Source organism: Solanum stenotomum, chromosome 4 (assembly GCF_019186545.1).
Source record: "Solanum stenotomum isolate F172 chromosome 4, ASM1918654v1, whole genome shotgun sequence".
NCBI classification, from domain to species: domain Eukaryota; kingdom Viridiplantae; phylum Streptophyta; class Magnoliopsida; order Solanales; family Solanaceae; genus Solanum; species Solanum stenotomum.
The window spans coordinates 32,742,881-32,756,630 of NC_064285.1; positions in this window are offsets into that span (position 1 = coordinate 32,742,881).

Genomic DNA, 13,750 nt, shown 5'->3' on the forward strand with positions numbered 1-13,750 from the left:
TTTTTCCTTTGGTGAAAAGACAAATCGAATGGCACAATATCGCTTGCCAAATAATTAGCAAAGTCTGCGAATCAAGGAATCAAATCATTAGAAGCAGCCAATAACTGTTCATCTGGAAAAGCATCATTAATTTCAGTCCTATCTCCAAGCATTAGCATGGCCTCTTCCTCTAATCTGGACAAGTGGTCGGCAACTTGATTTTCGATTCCCTTTATATCCTTAACCACAAAATCAAACTCTTACAGCAACAATACCCATCTAATCAATCGTGGTTTTGCATCCTTTTTCGCCATCAAATACCTCAATGCAGAATGGTCAGTATGCACGATGACCTTAGTACCAAGCAAGTAGGAACGAAATTTTTCGAATGCAAAAACCACCGCAAGAAGTTCTTTTTCGGTAACAGTATAATTCTTCTGGGCCACATTTAGAGCTTTGCTAGCATAGTAAATAGGGTGAAGAATTTTCTCATGCCTTTGACCCAATACTACACCAAGCGCCACTCCACTCGCATCGCACATTACCTCAAACGGTTGTCCCCAATCCGGTGAAATAATGATAGGTTGTGTAACTAACTTTTCCTTCAACTCTCCCAATGCTCTAACAAAATCATCATCAAAATAGAACTTACTCTCCTTCTCGAGCAGTTTGCACAAGGGATGTGCAATTTTTGCGAAATCTTTGATAAATCTCCTATAAAAATCTGTATGCCCAAGAAAATTTCTAAACACCTTTTACAGAGATGGGTGGTGGAAGCTTTTTTATTACCTCAACTTTAGCTCTATCAACCTCAATACCTTTCTCTGAAATTCGATGACCCAACACTATACCTTCTTTTACCATGAAATGACATTTCTCCCAATTCAGCACCAAGTTGCAGTCTTCACATCTTTTGAGCACCTCGGCCAGATGTTCTAGACAATGATCAAACAAATTACCTACAACTGAAAAATCATCCATGAACACTTCAATAGTGTCCTCCACCATATCAGAAAATATCGACATCATACATCTCTGGAAGGTCGCTGGAGCATTGCACAATCCGAATGGCATCCGTTTGAAAGCAAAAGTCCCATATGGGCAAGTGAAGGTGGTCTTCTCTTGGTCTTCTGGAGCTATAGAAATTTGATTGTAGCCCGACTACCCATCAAGAAAATAATACCAACCCTTGCCTGCAAGTCAATCCAATATTTGGTCCATGAATGGCATAGGAAAATGGTCTTTTTCTGTCCACGCATTCAACTTCCGGTAATCCATGCAAACTCTCCATCCAGTGACAGGCCTCATTGGTACAAGCTCATTTCTTTCATTTGGAACCACAGTCATACCACCCTTTTTAGGTACATACTACACAGGACATACCCAATTACTATCTGAGATAGGATAGATAACTCTCGCATCTAGCCACTTGATGATCTCCTTTTTGACTACCTCTTGCATAGGTGGATTTAATCTTCTCTGGTGCTCAAACACTGGGCTTATGATCTGGCATGAGTTGGATTTTGTGAGAGCAGATACCGGGGGGAATCCCAATAATATCTGCAATAGTCCACCAAATCGCTTGCTTGAACCTCTTTAATACAGTCACCAAGCACTCTACTTGCCTTGCATTCAAATCTACTGTAATGATGACCGGCAAAGTATTCTCTTCGCCTAAGTATACATACCTCAAGTGCGGTGGTAGAGCTTTAAGCTCCAATTTCGGTGCCTCCACAATAGATGGTCTTGTGGGTGGGGACTCGCGATTCTTAATGTCTAGCTCATACTTCTTTGGTTTGGACCGGTATTCACACTTATCAAGTGCGGCTACCAACTCATCATACTCTTCAATACCATCTCTACCAAAATTCATCATGACTGCTGCTAGTGCCTCAACACCTAATCGCTCTTCAATTTGCACTTCTGACCCACTCTCCACTCTGTAAGTTATAGCAGATGTTGTTTGTAGTTCACCATTCTGCTTCATCGATCTACAGATATTGAAAGTTGCTTCTTCATTGTTCAGTCTGAACTTCATCTGTCCCTTTTCCATATCAACCAACGCACGCTCTGTGGCAAGAAATGGTCTCCCAAGGATGATGGGAACCTCAAAATCAACCTCACAGTCAAGAATCACAAAATCCGCCGGAAAGATGAAAGACTCTACTTTCACTAGCACATCATGGAGCACACCTATGGGCCTCTTCACAGTCCGATCAGCCATTAGTAACCGCATTGCAGTGGGTTTTGGATCCCCCAGACCCAACTTCTTGTAAATAGATAAAGGCATGAGGTTGATGCTAGCACCAAGATCACACAATGCCTTAGCAAAGTGTAATAACCCTATAGTACATGGGATCGTGAAAGCACCGGGGTCTTCCTTCTTCTGCACCAGAGATCTTGTAGCAATAGCACTACAATACTGCAATCTATCATCATCTTTAAAACTCACAGACCTTTTCTTTGTCACCATATCTTTCATGAACTTTGCATATCCAGGCATTTTCTCGAAGGCTTCTATCAAAGGGACATTGATAGAAAGCTGCTTCAACATAGTGATAAACCTGCAATATTTACCATCTTTAGTCTTCTTCACTAACCTCTGTGGGAAAGGTGGTGGAGTTCTAGGTATGGGAACCACTTTCTGAGGTATCTCCACTTCTTGTTCTATCACAACCTCCGACTCCTCTCTAACTTCCACCACATCATCTTCTTTTCTAATCTCGGTATCCACCACAGACGGCATAGGTGGATCTATGGTTTGCTTACCCCCTCGAGTAGTAATTGCCATACAATGACCATCATTCTTTGGATTCTAAATGGTGTTGCTAGGAAGAGTGTCAGGTTGACGCGGGTTCATTGTAGTAGACAACTGCGTCATCTGCTGCTCTAGATACTTTATTGACACTGCATGGGCATCAACCTTTTGACCAATACCAGATAAGTCATTTCTCATCTCCTTCACATTCTCATCAGTCGCATCAAACCTTCTCATCATCTTCTGCAGCATATCTTCGATACGCGTCATATTACCTCCAGCTTCCTTAGCACCAGATTCCCGATTTTGAGGGGGAACATAGGGTCCAACCCGATCGTTTCTATTGCCATAATTGTTCCTGTTGTAGTTGTTGTCGCGATTGAAGTTCCCATCTCGGACATAGTGACCCTCTCGGTTGTAATTTCCATAGTTTCAACCTTGGTTCCCTTGACTTTGGCTCCAATTTTCCGTGTTGGATCCTTGGGCATTTGGTCGAAAACCCCCCGTCTGATCATCCACCGCATAAGTGTCCTCTTCATAGTAACACTCCTCAGCTGGTGGTGGAGTTCTAGTTAAGTAGTTTACAGCATTTACCTTTTCTGCTCCTCCACTCACATGCTTCAATACCAACCCCAACTCTATCCTCATCTGAGCCATCTCTTAATGAATATCATCTGCAGAGTTAACAGTTGCATTATGAACGACAAATGTGTTTCTCCCAGTATCTGACCTCCTAGTGCTCCACGTTTTATTGTCGCGAGAGATCCTCTCCAATTTTTCAGCAATCTGTGCATATGTACAATCACCATATGAACCTCCAGCAATAGTGTCAAGTACTGCTTTATTGTTATCATCATGTCCTCGATAGAAATATTCCTTCAGTGACTCATCGTCAATACGGTGATTTGGGACACTTCTTACGAAAGCAGTGAATCTGTCCCATGAGCTACTCACAGACTCTCCAGGTAATGCCACAAAATTGTTTGACCCTATATTTGTGATTGAGCTTCTTAGACACTGGATAGTACTTTGCTTTAAACACCTCTGCTAGTTGGTCCCATGTGAAAATTGAGTTATAAGGAAGCTTAGTGAACCATACTGCAGCATCGCCTGTCAGCGACAGAGGGAACACTCGTAATCCAATGACATTCATATCCAAGTCTGGTCTACCTACACAACTTTTGCAAACCACCCTTAGCTTGGCCAAGTGAGCTTGTGGATCCTCCGATGGCGATCCTGAAAATAAGCCTCTTGTTGTAAGCATCTGCATCAAACTACTAGTCACCACAAACGTGTGCCCTAGAGGTAGAGGAGGTAGGACAATGGGTCCATCAGAGTCTGCTATATCGATATTTCCTCGATAGTTGTCATGTTGTTGTGGGCCTGGTGGACCATGCACTCTCACTGCATCTCCCAATTGATTTTCAGCTAGACCCCGGTTTTCCCCACCAACTACTCTTAGTTGATGTAACTCAACTGCCTCATCTAGATTTCCTCTGATAGGATTAACTGGAAGTCCTTGATTGTTCATTCTCCGCAAAGTTCTATTCAACTCTGGATCGTACGGAGTAAGTGGTTCGCCTTGGCTCCGTGTACTTGGCATTCACTAGAGTCGGAACCTGAGAGAGACAAAAACAAAGAAGAAAGAGTAAAATTAGGAAATATTTGACTAACGTTCAATAATGTAGTTAAAAATAAATCTAAAAGCCAGATTCCCCGGCAGCGGCGCCAAAATTTGATACGCTCAAATTACACCTCCTTTCAGAAGCATAAGCGATCGTTATCAAGTAAAGAACTCAACTTGTAGATTGGGATCGATCCCATGAGGAAAATGGTTTAGACTTAACTTTTAACCAACAATTATATTCAATTAGTCAAATTATTTCCAGAAACAGGTAATAAAAGGGGGGTTGTGCTTGTGTGAAACAAATAGTAAGAACTTAATAAGTAATCAATAATCAAACTCAACTTTGGTTGTTATCAAGATAAGAGAAATAACTAGGGTATACGTGTTCCCCACAATCTCATAACGCAGTAATCCTAGTAATAGCAATCCTTTTCTAGTGTATTACATGCAAAGTGATAAGTTAGGTATCTCCTAATCCTTGGTCCGGCATCTAGAGAATTTCACCCCGCACCTTGATCCAGCTACGTGTGTATAATTTACTAACCCTTACCTTTACCTCATATTAGACATCATAATCGATGTTTGGCTTAGTTATTACTTCGCACCAATCGACACTAGCCTATTAGATAGTATCACACTAAATCTATGTTGATAATTCTTTTCTTGTTAATTACCTCCTTGGTCCGGCAAGTAGTAACAAGGCGAGTTCTAACGTTGGCCACCGTTAAAAAGACTTCTAAACGGAAGAATTATTAATACATGCAACACACTATTCAAGAATTGCTTATTTACTTATTCATACTTTGTTAATCGATCATGGTTCCCACAACCCTAGTTGTGGATTTAGTTACTCATATTGGCAAGAACACAATTCATAATTGTAGATGAAGAAATCATGAACTTACGTAAAGAGAATAATAAACCAAGAAATTTAACTTGAATTGCAAAGCCAAAATCTTCAAAACGAACTTGGGAAATCAATAATTGCTAGAGTTGCAAATTAATCTCCAAAGTTACAAAGCAAAACTAGAATAATAGTGTCTCACCCCCAAAAACGAGGTTTACATGTCCTATTTATAGCAAACAAATCCTAAATAAAAAAGGAAACAAATTAAGGAAAGTTTTGTTCAGGTACGCGTCTTCAATCCACGAGACTGACTTACGGACCGTCGATGGATCTATGGTCCGTAAGTCCCTTCCGTCACTCGGGACTTAGAAAATATTTCAGATTCCAAAAATCAGCTTCTCTGAAGCAAACGACGGACCAGCAGTACGGACTGTAGATCGATCTACGATCCGTCAATCCCCCTACGTAGCTCCATACTTAGATTCTTCAAAAATCAGGTACTGGAACCCTCGCAGTATCACTCTATGGATCAACAGTACGGTCCGTAAATCAATCTACGGACCATCAATGGGCACCGTGGTTCCACACTTAGTCAGATTTCCCTGATTTGTCCTCAATACCATGCCTGCTGATCTACGGTCATAACCTACGGACCGTGAATGGACCTACAGTCCGTAGATCATCTCCGTGGATGCCCTTTTTCTGCATTTCCTTCAGCTATCTCTAAACTTCCGCGCCTGAACACCTTTCATGCAAAACATGATAAAAACACATAAGAACCAATATAAAAAGGCCCTAGACACACACAACTTGTAAGTGAAATGTATTAGAAATACCGTAAACTCACGGTATATCAGTCTTGTGATTTTTTAGGCTTCAAGTGTTCGAACCTTAGTTGGTGAACACGGTTGAGTCAGCCTTTAACGTTCGGCAAATTGTCGAATACCACCATGATTCGCCTTTCGAGCATTCAATATTTGCGCTGCAAACTATTACTTTGGGCAATGTGCATCAAGATCACGGTTCTCAATCGGCGCATCACCATTCCTACTGGAGTCCTCCGACCAACTTTGATAGATACAAGTTCTTTGAACTTCCAATTTGGGTGAGGTTGTGCTCAGTTGGTGATCTACCCTTGTTGTTAGGCTATCAACAATGTTTACTTTGCAATTCTTTTTGTATTGTTTTGTCATTCTTTGAAACATCGGTCCTTGCCTTGTCAAATTGCCTTCATAGCTGCAAATCATAAACATTCTAATAGAATTGGAATAAATTGGGCATTGAGGACACTAATTATTGAGCTAAATGGACTTTAAATGAGTGCAAATCTACCACTCATCAGTACCCCCCAACTTACACTTTTGTTTGTCCTAAAGTAAATCAAGAATACAATAAGCTCAATAAGGGTGTCTAAAATAGTACTTAATGAGTTCTAACATGAAACTACAATATCTAGACTACTCTCAATAGCATGTTATCCTCAATCTTGATAAATAAACTTCAAATGATGACTAGATAGTCTCAACACAAGCTCAAGCTCACTTTAGCTTCTTGTCTAATGTAAGAACATGTTTCATCTAATGCATTCAAGTGCCTCACATAAAGAATTATTTCATTCTCTCACAAAGAAATTCAACAAAGGTAATAGGAATCACTGCAACTCTGATTCTCTCAAAACATAAACACATGCAAGCTTTGTCCCATAGGTTTGCCCATATTTTACAATCATCACACAACCTAGTCCATGCAAGATCTCAATGATCTTTTAGGCTTATAATGGGGCTAAGGTTAAGGTATGAAAAATGTGGATTCGTGACTGATACCTTTTCAAAGCATTGTTGCAATCATCATTACCTCTTCTAAAGTTCTCTTCCTTCTTATTCATTTCATAACTCAAACCTTGACTTGTCACTCAATTTTTTTGGAATTCCCCTTTTATTTCCTTCACTTCTCTTTTTCATTTTCCTTTTTCCAAGACATTTCCATCACATTGATAATTTTTTTATAAGGAGGGGTTCCTTCTTTTTGCAACAATTTAAAAGATGAGTCTCATTTCATCTTTCTTTTCCCTTCACTTTGCTTTCATTCATCCTTTCTTTCCACACCCCCAACTTAGGATTTTGGCCTAAGTTGGCTATTAAAACATCACATTGTTTCAAAAAGGATTTGTTTTTGATGAGAAGGTAGGGATAATTTGGTTCAATAGGCTTCTTTTTGTTGTCAACAAATAGGTTAGGCTCAAATGGCGCCGAAATGGATTCACACCCTCACAAGCTATTCACAAAGGATATATGGATAATTTTGTTCACTCTTTAAATTGTTTCCTTAAATCATGACTCACATTCATCAAGATTCACACAATTGGACAAACAAGGCAACTTCTAGGACTCCACATGAATGATTTCAAGTAAGACCTCACCACATATGGAACTTTGAAAGACACTCATTTAGCACATCCCGAAAAGATCCAAAGTGTACGTGTGATGTTCATTCCAAACCTCACATAAAAACGCAGCTAGTCAACAAAAGATCCAAAAAGACCATTCAAAGGTGCAACCGCATCGATTTCATTCTTGCAACACCAACACTATGCATCATGATTATTATTTAAGATATCAATATTGAATACAATTGATCCTCAAATTGTTATCAATGAAAAGTGTAAGCATTTCACAATTTTAAACTCACGGAGGTTGCAACTTCAAAAGCAAACGAAGCAAAGCTAAAGAAACAAGCTATAACAAAAAAGAACACTCTAATATAAGCAAAAGTAATACTACAATTGTTCAAAACTCAAAATAACAAATTACAATCAAAAGGGGAATATTGGCACGAAGGCCCTCACCCCACCAAAATAAAAATGTAGTGTCCTTAATGCAAGATAAATAAAAATATGGGGAGGTTGAGATAAAGGGTCCCCCTAATAGGCTATGCTTGTGGAGCACTCTCTTTCGGAGTATCAGGTGGTTGATGTCTCCTGACAACAAGATCACTAGAGGTGGTAGGGAAGGCTCAACTAGGCATCAATTCCCGTCTCAGCAGTTTAATAAAAGGTTGGGTCTGGAGTGACTCCACTAGAACCAACCTTAGAACTTTCTCGAAGAAATCTCTCCAAGGCTACATAAAGAATCACCTCATTGATCTCCTGTAACTTAGTCAGTGTCTCTGCAACTCCATTCTCTTCAGCCTGCAACTCTTTCTCATCCGTCTCCTCAACCAAATCATCATTGGCCCTCTCACTCTTATCGGCATCAATCGACTAAACATGCATAGCAATATCAGGCTGGTCACTAGAGGGAGGCACGACACTAGGCATATTGGGCATAGGAGCAGCCGCATCTTGAAGGGGAACATCGACCCAAATCATAGATATGTTTATCGATGATAATTGGACCACCTCCGCCCTCAAAGTAGCAATCTCATATCTCATGGAATCTAGTGCTCTAGAGCTACCTTGAGCCTTCTCACATGCCTCTAACCTAGTTGTGAGATCATATTGTCTCACTATGTGACTCTCAATAGTCCCGTCACACTTGACCATCCACTCTATCAAATGAGGTAAGGCCTTCTTAATGGCCTGGTCAATGAGCTTGGGCATGTCCATCTCAACCCCGATAGCTCTAATGTGTGATGACTGGGAAAGGTTACCCATCTTGTAAATCATGGTCTGGGTCAAAAGGGACAGGCAATAGGGGAGAGGGGAGGCCTCATAATAGTAGCAGCAGTAGTAGTAGGTCCAGATATAGAAACAAACAGTCCAATAATGGAGGAAGGTGTAGAAATACGTGCCTGCTCCACAGAAGAACCAGGTGTGCTAGCTTCAGCTGCAAGATCAGTGAAATCAATAATGGGCATAGAATATGGTGGTAGTGTCTTCCTTCGAGCCGCATCATCCTACAAACACTATGCCTCAACCGTCTGATGTTAGTAGATGAAGTAGTTGTGACCCTCAGATCTACAGATGCCCAAAAAGGAACTCCAGTCCTCTCGCACAATTGTGTAATCAGTACTGGAAATGGGAGCGATGTGTTCTCCTCTCTTTCCATCATCAACATCTCACCGAAAATAATAGCACATATATGTATGTTCTCCCTATCATTTATGGTACCTACCAAGACTGTGTTGTCATAGCGAAGGATGGACTTGTTCTATGATGGCATGAGGTTACTGATGATGAAGCCAAACCAAAATGTCATGAGGTTACTGATGATGAAGCCAAACCAAAATGTTTCCACCACGTTTAAGTCCCTCTTGTCGATATGGGCACTATAAATCATCTAGGAGGAAGAAGAGTCATAAATCAAGGGAGCCAGCTAACCCTTCAGAGAGTCCAAGTCGTGGCGCATCCGATGTGAATATAAGTCTTACTCAAACACCGGCATCTTCTATGCAACATTAATAGCTCCGACATCACACCAGACTTTCTCGCCTCTCACGTCCACTTCTTCAAATGGTTTCCACACTGTGCTTTTTCATTTCTTTGGAAGGGCTTGAGCATATGCAACATAGAACTCCCTCACCCAAGAAGGGATATAGGGGTTCGTGGGATTGGTTAATCCCTCAAACTTATGGAACTATATGGTATCCGAGATTGTTGCGTAGTCGCTCACTATTCCATCTATCGAGAGCTATCTCCCTTCAAGTATTGTCCATTCTTCAGCAGCTTTGAGCCTATTCTGGGCTCTTGGAGTGATAGCTGAAAGGACTCTGGAAGTTGGTGCCTGAGTAGAGGAAGGTTGCACAAACTTAGATCTGATCTCCGTCCCCTTTCTTACCACCCCCTATCAAGGTTGTACCCTTTCTTGGGTAGATTATTGTGGAGTGGTAGTGTGTTGACGGTGGGGAGCCTCCGAAGGCTCATTTATAAATATTCTATGATGTCTCTTTAGTGGAGGAGGAGGAGGAGGAGGAGAAGTCTCTCTATCCGACTTATTGTAAGAGGACACCACTTGGTTGTCATTAGTTCTTGCCATTACCTGTAAAGCACACATTCAAACATTTTGTTTTGTGAAGGTTAGTTGAAATCGAGAGAACATTAAAACACATTTTGAAAACATTCTTGAGGCTTGCTGAATAGGTAGGTGGATCGCTAAACATGATCAGTTAACTCTTGTGAGCTCACTGAAATAGGCAATAGAAATAAACTCAAGGCTTAGGCATAAAAGGCGAAGTCAATCCCAACTCAGCAATTTGTCGAGTCGAATTCGGCGGGATAAGACAAATCCACCGAAAGAGAAAGTGCAAAAGGGAAAGAGACAGGCATCAAGGGCAATATCCTCTCCCACTCGGCGATTCGCCAAATGGGTTCGGTGGACTAAGACAAACCGTCGAATGGGACAATACCCAAAGCCATGCATACACTAAAGAAAGCGAGCTGGGTCTTAGTTGGTGATTTGCCTAACTTTCTTAGTGAGCTAAGACATGCCCACCGAACAGGAATTGTCCAGCCTAGTGCCTAATTTTCACAGTTTATCCAACACACACAACAAATATGAGTCCAACCCCCCCCCCCCCCCAACATTACAATTCACCTATTTCTTATTTAAAAGTGGGTACTCAGATTTCCCCTAGTTATTACTAAGTATTGCACTAATAGATGATTTTTCCCTTAAGAAAGTAGTCACCATATATATCATTGGGAAAAATAACGCAATTGGGTCAACACTGGGCTACTTAGACTTCACCCACATTAAATTAAGCCTAGACCCAACATATTTATCAATTCAATTATGCAATTTAACCAACACAATCACGATTCACATTTTGATAGGCATTCACAATCAAAATCTCATAGGCACAGTTCAAATCATACAATACGATGCTACCCATCAAAATCAAGCACACAAAAGCAGTTAGCGAGCTCAAGCCCACACCCTATATATATGCATTTTAAACTCAAAAGTATCAACAAGAATTCAGAAACCAACCTTAATGTCAAAAATAATCGAGACAAATGAGGGATCTAGGTTGGGTTGACATGAACTCTAAGAAAATGCGCTCCTTAGACTTTATAAATACTCACAAGAGACTCAAAAACACTCAAAATATGCAAAGTAAGAGAAAGGAATAAAAAAGGCTCTCAAATCTCAAAGGTTTTAATTTAAAATTTGAAAAGACCCTTGGCCTTTTTATATCAGACCCAATTGGCGATCTCAACTAACGTCACGGAATGTGTCCGGGGAATCGCCAATTGAAATTTAAGCTAGCCAAACATGACTAAACAAACACCAAACTTGAAGGTGAATTCGGTAGACCCGTAGGAGTCCGAGTAGTGCACTTCGGCGAATTGCCCTTCTGAGTTATGATCACCGATATTGACATTACACTTTTCCATCTATTCAAGATCAAAAGGCAGAAAAGGATTGGTCCACTTAATGCCTTCGGTGGATCTCCATTTGCGTTTCGCATCACCTATGCTTCCCTTTTCAATCTTTTGACCTCTTCTAAACCTCCACTCACAATGCACGTTATTCAAACACAATAAAAACAAAAGTAAAGACTTGGGTTGCCTCCCAAGAAGCAACTTATTTAATATCGTGGCACGACATTTTGCTCAAACTCAACAATCAATTTAGGGGTTCAAGATGGTGTCAGTAGGCAATGTTCCCTTCTACCTTGGATTGAGATGAGTGGCAATTTGACCCAGTTGGGTCTCTAGCATCTTGATAGACATTGAGTTTAAAGTCACCGCCGATGATAAAGTGGAGAACTCCTTTTTCAAATTCTTCAACACCTTATCGGACCCTTCAACCTTATTGTAGATCCTGACAAACATGTCTTCAGTTCGGCTTCCTTCTGGCCCAGTTGGTTCTTTTGCGTATAGACCATCATGGGGAGGCACATATATATGTTTTTCCATCTCTCTATCATTCCAGTTTCCACCCCGCTAGTCTTTCCAACCACTATCTCTATCTTTGTTCCCATCTTGTCTTTGATTATAGGTGTGAGAACCCCCTACTTTATTTCTCAAGTATTGAACTTACTCATTATATAATGCCTCAAACTTGGCATCCAGGTGCTGCCCACTGTTAATTCCAACTACATTTACTGACTTGGGTCCACCTCTAATGACGTGTTTAGACAAACAAATTGATTTGAGTCATCATTTTGGCCATGTTTTCATCCCTTTCATGGTTATTCTCGACTTGTTCTTTACTCAAACTGACTTGTGGAAGAGGTACTTGATCCTCTCTAGTATGCCATGCTTGGTTGACTAACTGATCAGCCACACCTTTATTGACCGAATTAAGGCTGCAGTAAAAGTATTGAAACATCAAATTGTCCAGCACACCATGTGTTGGACATTGCGAAAGCAACCTCTTAAACCTCAGCCACGTCTCATAAAGTGGCTCACCCCCAATATGCTTGAAATTTTGGATTTGGGTTTGAAGTTTGACCATCTTCGAGGGTGGAATGAATCTCTCAAAAAAAGCATAAGTTAGCTCTTACCACGAAGTGATTGAATCATTTGGCAATTCAGCCAACCATATTGTAGTCTCTCCCGTTAAAGAGAACAGGAACAACCTCAACATCATAGATTCTTGAGAGATATTCTTGTACACAAAGGGTCCACACACCTCCAAGAAATTTCAAGTATTCATGGGGATCCTCATGAGTTATACCCCCAAAATTTCCTTTCATTTGGAGCAGTTGTATCATAGTTCCAGTGATGTAAAACACTGATCTCCCGATTGTAGGAGGTATACAAATTACTCCTATGATTTTAATAACATTCATGTTCCTATCATTCAAATCACTCATGTTGTCGTTTTGACCATAGTGACTATCGTTGTCACTCACATGGTTACTCATTTTATCAACCTGCAAATCAACCAACAACAACACCAAACAATAAATCTACTACAAATAAACAAAATTAAAATCTAATTTCTCAATAAGAATTCTCAACCACCACTCGTCGGCAACAACATCATTTTTTATAACGCTCAAATGACTCTCCAAAACCAATAAAAATAGTGAGTTGTCGTAGTCAATATAAAAACCCAACAAAGATTTAGGGTCAAATCCCACAGGGAATAGTATATCGTAGAGAATTCTTTATCAAAAAATTTAAACTTTAAATTAGCTCATTTGCAAGAACAATTGGGTAGATGATACAACTAACTTAATATAAAGCTTTGATTAACAATTATCACAATTGAACAAAAATATCAAAGAAATCAAGAATTAACAAAAAATCTAGTGCTCCGGGAATCGAAATCCATGTCACAAAGGGGTGATTGTGTTCTCTATAGTGATGGACATTCATGAATAATCTAACTCATCTTCATTGACAAAAATCATCTTTCGATGTTAAAGCATCTATGCCTAGAATCTCCTTTCAGTATCCAATACCTTACTTTATTCTCTCTTTCAAGAACATGGCAAATAGATCTGACCCATAACCTTTCTTTCAAGAAAGTTACAAACATCAAACCTAAAATTTTAGTTTTGCACTAATTGGTCACTCCAATCAATCTCTTTCGAGCATCAACTAGAGATCAAAAGTAGGAATTAAGTTTTCAACCTTAACCCTTAG